At 38.2% G+C, this 8,764-nt stretch overlaps 1 pseudogene; it reads left to right on the top strand.

Annotated features, from left to right (window-relative positions):
- Positions 1–218: 218 nt before the first annotated feature.
- Positions 219–2,917, top strand: LOC125475704 (annotated as a pseudogene).
- Positions 2,918–8,764: the final 5,847 nt, after the last annotated feature.

The raw sequence follows: 8,764 nt of genomic DNA, 5'->3' as shown, positions 1-8,764 counted from the left end.
TCAAATATCTAATTATGCATTCTAATTTTTTTATATTTAAAAAAATTACATTTATAAAAAATGCACAATGAGATTTAAAGTGCTATTAAAAGCAATTCTTTTTAATATGTAGGGCCTTCTGCAATTACAACTTTTCTCCTTTTCAACGCCCCCTCTGTTTTTAAGTAAGAACATATTAAAACTCTAGTTTATATTATTACTATTCCGCTGAGCTTTCTTAATTGGTTGTTAACTTGGAGCAGATTTCAACAACCATTTTTCAATGGATTTGAGCAAGGAACGAGCCTACGTATCTGATCCTGCACCTCCTCGATGGAAGTATGATGTTTTCTTGAGTTTTAGGGGTAAAGACACCCGCAAGGCTTTCGCAGATCATTTGTACAACGCTCTGGTGCGCCAAGCAATTAGGACTTTCAGGGACAATTCAGGAATTGAAAGAGGCACCAATATTTCTTCAACTCTCTCGACTGCTGTCGAAGAATCACAGTTTGCCATCATTGTTCTGTCACCAAACTATGCTTCTTCTACTTGGTGCTTGAATGAACTTTTACATATACTTAAATGCATGGAAGCAAGGAATGCAATCATTCCAATATTCTATGGTGTAGAGCCCTCCCTTGTTCGAGAGCAAAAAGGAACTTTCGAAGCGGCCTTTGACGAGCATGAAAGAATTAGCGAGGACATGAGAAGGGTGCAAGAATGGAGACGTGCTTTACAGAAAGTGAGCGTTATAGCAGGGATGAAGTCAGATGACTATAGGTACGAATAAACGAATGGAAATTTGTTGTACTTCAATTATTTATGATATTCATATTATAAAAAAAAAAAAGTGAGTGTTTGACGATTACTTCATTTTCTGTGTCGCAGTTATGAGACTGAGCTTATCAACGAGATTGTCAAAATAGTGTGTAACAAAGTGCATCCCACTTTCAAATTGTTAGGTTCTGCAAAGAAGATGGCGGGAATTGATTTTAGACTGAAAAAATTACATTTGCTTTTGGATCTAGAAGCAAATGATGTTCGTTTTATAGGCATATGTGGGAAAGCCGGCATAGGTAAGACGCTCACTGCTAGACAATTTTATGACGAATTTTCCCATTATTTTGAAGTCAGTTGTTTTCTTGCTGATGTTGGAACGGTTTCTGCAACGTACGGTCTCCTTTATCTGCAAAATCAGCTTCTTTCCTCTGTTCTGAAAACCAATACACAAGTTGAGGACGATTATGCTGGTACCGTAATGACAAAGAAATGTTTTAATAATAAAAAGGTTCTTCTCGTTCTTGACGGTGTGGATCAGTTAGGCCAACTAGCAAGAGTGGCTGGAAATAAAAACTGGTTTGGTCTGGGTAGCAGAATCATCGTTACAACGAGGGATGAACGTCTGTTAGAGGAGCATGACCATGAACTATATGATGAGTTTGTGGAGGGTCTTCCAGAAAGCTTGAACTTGGATTCTTGTCCACCATGTGTCAATAATGATGGATTCAGGGTATGTGCTGGCTGCAATAGGAATATTGAGCGTGGGCGGTATTTAGGATGCATTGGAGCTTTTTGGCATCCTGAATGTTTTGTTTGCATCACTTGTAATCTTCCAATTACTGATCTTGAGTTTTATATTCCTGAGATGACAGTCACAGCCCTTACCACATATCCTGCTATAAGGCGCAGCACCATCCAAACTGTGATGTATGCAAGACTTTTATCCCTATTAGAAAATCAGACGGTTATATTGAGTATAAGCAACATCCTTTCTGGCTACAAAAATACTGCCCATCTCATGAGCGCGACGGAACTCCTAGGTGTTGTAGCTGTGAAAGAATGGAGCCATGGGCGACCAAATATTTTTTACTTCCTGATGGTCGGAAGCAATGCTCAGAGTGTAATGACTCCGAAATTATGGATGATCACAAGTGCAATTCCCTTTTTCTTCAAGTACAAGCCTTCTTTGAAGATTTAGGTATGAAATTTGAGCAGCAAATCCAAGTAATCTTGGTTGGGAGACGAACATTAAACAAGGACACCGAGGTAGAAAGGCTCGGTCATCACGACCTGTCAGAGACTACAGCAGTTTTCTCCCCTTCGGCAGAACCTATCGTTACTAGTATTCTAAGGATGCTGAAAGGACACAGTAGAATAACATCCATTCAGATGCTGTATGGCCTTCCTAGGTTGCTTTCAGGGTCAATTCTGGCTAAATGATGATGTCCGCATGGCTAGGGTTTAATGGTTATCGGAATCTGAGCCTAGAGGTTGGATTTGGTATCCGCCAAGTGTTGGCCCATATGTGGCTGGTCTCTCAGACGTCTTCTGGGTCTAGTTCGACAATGTCTAATGAAGAGAAGAAGCTTGGTGAATTTTTTAAACATTCAATTGAGACGGATACAACAATTTACGGGCAAGGATTCAGGACAGGAAATGAAGCAGTGGGGAATCATGGTCTATGGAGGACTCTTGACCATATTCGAACCACAGGAGCTTTCCCCATTGACTCGAAGAGACAGCGACATATCTGAATTCTTGTCAGATGTACTTGATTGAATATTCAGTGTCTTTAAATAAACTGTACTTGATTGAATATTCAGTGTCTTCAAATAAAATAGCATTTCTGCACGCGCTTTGCTGTTTATGAGAACGAGCTACAGGTCCTGATCAACAATCTGGTCATCTTGCCTAATGCTGAAAGTGGCCACCTTGGAAACTCGCAACGCCATGGGGCCTGCCCTTGTCAGTCCTAATCTTAAGGTTCATTTTCTGAAGACATCATTTACATCATGTTAGGGAATCGTGCTGAGAACATGTCAATCCTATTTAGGTTCTGTACAAGGAAGGGGACATGAATCCTGCTCTTGATGAAACTGAGAACATGTCTATTCTATTTATTCTGCTCTTGATGATTCAATATATCCATCTTATGTGACTCAAATCGAAAAGTGTTCTTTACGAATCTTATTCATCTGTTCAAGTACGATAACATATCCAAATTTAAAGTCAATCCGATCACCACATCTTTAGAAAATCAGGTAGGAACAGAGACTTTTTGTCACCTCTCTTCTATTTTTTCTGATTTCGTTTTAGCATGTTTACATCAACGCATATAGCTTAGCTAGTCAGACCGTGCACTATGAGCATAAAATTGATTGGATTTTGAATATATCCTGATGTTTGGAAAGTTATTGTCCTACATACCTGAATCCTGATTCTAGTTCCACCACTTTAAAGCACTGCAATCTTTTGAATTTAAGTCTAGGAAGTGAACTATACCTTCTATAGGGTCTTCGTTTTGGGGCAGTGATTCTTGAATGCTAGCAACGGTTTATACTTAATAATAGGGATGTGCGAAAGTAAACCGGAACTACGTTATAGCTGAAATCAAGGTAGGGGGTTCTCTGGAGCCTCTATAATGATTGAATGTTTGGTCTTATTAAGCTATGTGAACTGTAACTTGTTCTTGTTAGTATGTAAGGATTGGTAATTAGAATGATTGGTGCGGCCAATTACTCTTCTGGATAATATGCTTGAGGTTATATGGAGTTATATGTTCACATTATTCTTATAGATCAAATAATTATGGCATGCATATATGAAACGGAATTTATTTCATGCATTGCAATGATGAGAGGCATGGGTCGTGAGAGTTACATGGGCTTGTGTCGTGATGAATTTGGAGTGGTCTGATGTATTGGAAAACTTCATTCAACTCTCATAAGGACCAGGGTTTTCAGTAAGCACAAATGATCGACGGTAAAGACGATCATTATGTGAGGGACTTTAGTGACTGAGAGAAGAACATTTTGATTTGAAAGAACAATGGAAAGTGAACGAATGTGTATCATGGGTGATAATTCATGTAACAAGATACTCGAGTCCAAAGCCCGATATAGGACGTGAGAGACCGCTGTTTTTGGAGTATGGATTAATGACAGTAGAGGTGGGAATGAGGGAACATTCATGCATTCATTATGAGCCATTGTTTCTAATTTCTTATGCTTGAAATCTATGATTATGTGTCACTTAGTTTAGTTTGATCAATTATTCATGATGAGGTTATGTCCCTTCTGTGATGTGGTCTTCCTCACCCCTTTATAGTTCTTACAGGTATTGAGCCGCAAACCTAAGGTCTTGATGCAACAGTTGGAAACTAAAAGTTATTGTTAGACTGTTCATCTGTAATAGTTAGGTTCTAGCCAAAAGAAAGAGGAACCTTTGTTGTATACCTTTTGAGTTGTAAATCTTTATGTAAATTATTATTATCACTAAGCTTTCGCTTCAGAATTTTAATTTTCAATGAATGCTCTGATTTCATTTTTATTTTATTTATTCAATTTTATCGCATCTTGATTATGGAAGTTTCTACTTCTATAATTGTGATGTGATTAGCTTCATAGTAAAAAACATTATCATCTCGGGTCGGGGCGTGATACAGTACCTGGGCTCTGACACTTTTTAGCCCATCTGGTGCTGCTTTGAGCCCCCAAAATATGCCCATTTGCAAAACGATTTTAAGTTGGAAGCTAATTTGTTGAATTTTTGGGCTAAAATTGTGCAAATGCCCAGATGGCCTTATGTGTTGGATTACCCCTTTTCTGCTTGTGTGAGAAAACCTAGATTGAAGTTTCGTAGTGGGTGACATAATTATTTTCCTCTTCAAAATAAATAAATAAATAAATAAAATAAAATAAAACAGAGACATGAATATATTTTCTGATTAGAAAGCTGGGAACTTGCAGAGAAGTCAGAAGTCTTGCATCCAATCACTTTGGTGAGGAGAGAAAAGGTAAAGAAAGATAACAACGTCCCAACAGAGAAGCTTTTTGGAAATTTCTCAGTTAGTCTTCCATTTTTTTTTTTTTTTGTTTTGTAGAAAAAAGTTGTCCCTGCACTTTTGAACTAGTATTGGAAATCAGAGTCAGTATTCCACTTTTTTTCGGAAAATATTTGTCCTTTCACTTTCAGCCCCCCTCTCAATATCGCTTACTAATTGTTTAACAATTTCTAATTTATAGCTTCTCTGTATTTTTTATTTTTTATTTTTTATTTTTTTTTACCATTACCAATTGTTTGAAAATTTTATGGTACTTGGAAGTATACGATATTTTAGATATTTTAATTGTTTTTTTTAGAAAATTATATTATCTACATTAAAGTGATGGGTAGACGAAAAATCATAATGGATTAACTATAATAATGTGGTTCAAATTCGTTTTTAATAAGAATCTAAAATCTCTTTACTTACAAGTGAAGATAAATAATACCACTTAAATCGTAATATTAAGTAGTGTTCTAAAAGATGGCTTAGGCGGCCGCCTAAACGTTAGACAGTGGGTAGCCACTGCAATTAATCCCGAATCGGTTGTGAAATCGGAATAGCTTATTCGGCGGGTGCTTGGGTGGGGTTAGGCACGACTAGGCAGGACTAGGGGGAAAGGCGGGTTGGGCGGGACTGGACAAGGCCATGTGAAGGACTTCGCTGGAATCTGAAAACTTTTTAGATGCAGAGTCGACGGCACGAACTCATGAAGAAGATAATAATTTGGTTGCTTAATATAATAGCTTGACGTCGTCGTTTTACTCTTGCTTCTTTAGATGACTTTATGTTTTCATTATTCAATTTCTTTTTGGGAAGTGTTATTGGCACTCCAACAATCTCATTCTACACTCCTCACAAGTGTATTTTTCTTTCCAAATATAGAAAGTTTGGAGTGTAGAATGAGACTTTTGGAGTGCTAATAATAATTCCCTTTTTTTTCTCACTTAACTTTTGAATATATTATCCCATTTTTTTCTCTTTTAAGGCCCCACATATTTCCCACCAAACTACTAACCTAAAACTCCCACCTCATATAATATTTATAAAAATAAATTACACAAAATTACTTTGATTATGGGTCGAACCACAATCTCATATCTCATGTTTTCTGTTAATTTTTCTGTTAAATACTTAAGTAACCTGAGACGGACCCCACTATGACGACCCATCCCGAATTATAATATATTTTATTCTCGATAGCGTGGAAATGACGAGTTTGTCCTCGAAATGTTGTGATGTGAATGTATAAGTGGGCTAAGAAAATGGACCAATTATTTCACTTCCTACTTTCTTGGGTCCAATTAAAAATGTAGGGTTGTTTTTAGACCAAATGGTTAGCCTAAGCTTGCAGCCCAATAGGATTTAAGGCAATTTAAAATTGCCCAATCCCGTGAGCCACACATACTCACACATGCAACCTTCCTCTCTCTCCTCTTTCTCTCGAAATTTCCTTTTCGTCCGTACAACTAAGTTCTCCAACCTTCAAACACCATCAATCACTTACAGATCGAGTGATTGGAGGTCACTATCATCTTCCTTATGGCTCCACGAGTCGAGTGACACCTCTGGGATGAAGAATAGTTCACGAGAACCTGAGAACTTAGAAGCTCCGATGGGGTACCTTGTTTCCCCAAGGTGATTGTCGAGGTTTTACTTACTATTGAGACTTAGAAATGTATTATTACAACTCCTCTAGTGGTTTAGACTACTTTTGGTTAAGTTTGGACGTCGAAATAAGCTTGATAGTGGGTTGGCAGGAGTAGTCGGTTTTTTCAAGGATTTTTCCGGTCATTTTCCATCGAATTTAGGACCCCAAATAGGTAAGATCGTGTTTTTCTAGTTCAGGGCTTCAATTTGATATACAATTCATGAAATTTGGTGTTGAAACAATGGAGATATTGAGATTCAAATTTTTTCCAGAAACCAACGAGTGCAGCGGCGGCCGGCGACGGATCCCGGCGAACCACCGGAGAAGACAGAGCATATTCCGTCAACTTTGATGGAATATTCTTAACGGCATCAGATATATTTAACAGAATATCCTATTATTTAACGGAATATTCACTAACAGTGTTAGGGTTACCGTCAGCGTGCCAGGAACGTGCCTGCACGTGGCTAGCACGTGTGGCCGTGCCTTGGCCGGCGCATGAGGGCGCGTGGGAAGTCGAAAAATTATTCTAAAAATATGGGGATGTTCGTGGTGTTGAGTAGGCCATGATGGTATATTCAAACACCCCAATTGAGCAACGTATGAGAAGTTATTACAAAGTGATGGTTATGTGCTTAAAAGTAACATTAAAATAGGTGTTTCACATATAGGTGAGACGTTTCCAGAGGACAAGCGTAGCCAAGCGAGACTTGGGGGTTACGACCTGACTACATACTAGTGAATGGGTTTTTGGTTTTATATATATACATATATATACCTTATGTTTCCCATGAACTGTTTAAATGGTTTTTACATTTTAAATGCCATGTCATATGCATTACATATTAGAGTATGCTTTAATATAGCTGTGCATATTACCGCTCGACGCTATGGACACTCAGGTAAGCTTCAGGTGAGTATATAGTGATGGTTGTGATGGTAGTGTGTATGATTATGATGAGTTGATTTTAGTGAATTATATCCTGCACCCCAATGTTAGTGCTTTGCCCGAGGACAGGACCTAGCCTTCACGTGATTGTTCACCTCCCGCACCACATGCTCACCTTTGATCCAAGGCAGTCCTAGCCTGTCATACAAACCACATTAGGTCGTTCCGACTCGTAGGTGACTTGCGATACTTTGCACAACCTTCACGTGATTGTAGCACTTGAGCATATTTATTTACACCTAGCATGTTGTATAGACCACATTGGTGGTTCCGACTCGTGTGCAGGATTTGATTTGATTGTTCAGTTATAGATTCAGCCGTACAAGTCACGTTAGGTGACTCCGGCTGATATGTCACTTTATATTAATGCAATTCACCTGGCTTACATATTCATGGTTGAGATGATTGACATGGCATACACATGGTTTCATTATTCTCGAGCATAATTTTCGTATACGTATACGGTGTTATTTTCTGGGAAACTTATATGGGTTTTACGGTGAGGGGTTATTATTTTGGAATGATAAATGGTTTTGAAAAGCTTTGTTTTTGCCCACTTACATTTTTCTGTATTACGCCCCTTCAGGTTCTGGGTAAACTTTGGCATTGGTGGCTCACGAGGGATTTTCGGCGGTTTTAACAGACATCCAACAATGTAGGGTTTCTTTTATGTTCTATATTATAAGTACTTAGTCTTTTGGACTGCATTTCGATACCTATGCTCTGGTTGTGTGTGTCTTTACTCTAAACACTTACACTAGTACTTATATTCTAGTTTAAGGTAACATAGGTAGTGGTTTTGTTTATTCACATTTTCATGTCATTACCACTTTCGCACAGCGCACATGGTTACGTCACCTTCACGTGACAGCCAGCATACTTCGATTGAGGTCGGGGTGTGTCTCCACTATTTATCTCAGCTGGATTAAAAAATTATTAAATATTAAAAATTAAAAACAAAAGTTATATACTTTTGTAAAACAATGTGGGACCCACATCCTCTTCCCGTTCCAGCCGTCCCCCTCCCTTCACCACCCAAACCAACATGAATATGACCTGGAAACTTAAACCCAGATCAATAATTATAATCTTCCCCAACCCACCACCCAAAAAATTCAAAAAACCAATACAAACTAACCTTTTACATGCCAATTTCACTTGACCCACCACGTGAAAACCATTAAAATCCAGAAGATCTTCAAATAACAAATCAAAGAATATAAATTTAAATTTACAACTCAATCGGATTAGAGTTCATCTTGGATTCAAAACTACTTCTCTTCGTGACGTTGTCGGAGTATATCGAGAGGTTGAAGAAGATTATGATTTCGAGATCTGATAGGGTCAGCTGGCAATGGTG

The sequence above is a fragment of a genome, unplaced genomic scaffold (genome assembly GCF_019419815.1).
Source record: "Pyrus x bretschneideri cultivar Hongxiangsu unplaced genomic scaffold, Pyrus_bretschneideri_v1 Contig16, whole genome shotgun sequence".
Classification (NCBI taxonomy): domain Eukaryota; kingdom Viridiplantae; phylum Streptophyta; class Magnoliopsida; order Rosales; family Rosaceae; genus Pyrus; species Pyrus x bretschneideri.
Note: the sequence above shows the minus strand (reverse complement) of the source record. Positions and strands in the feature narration are given on the sequence as shown.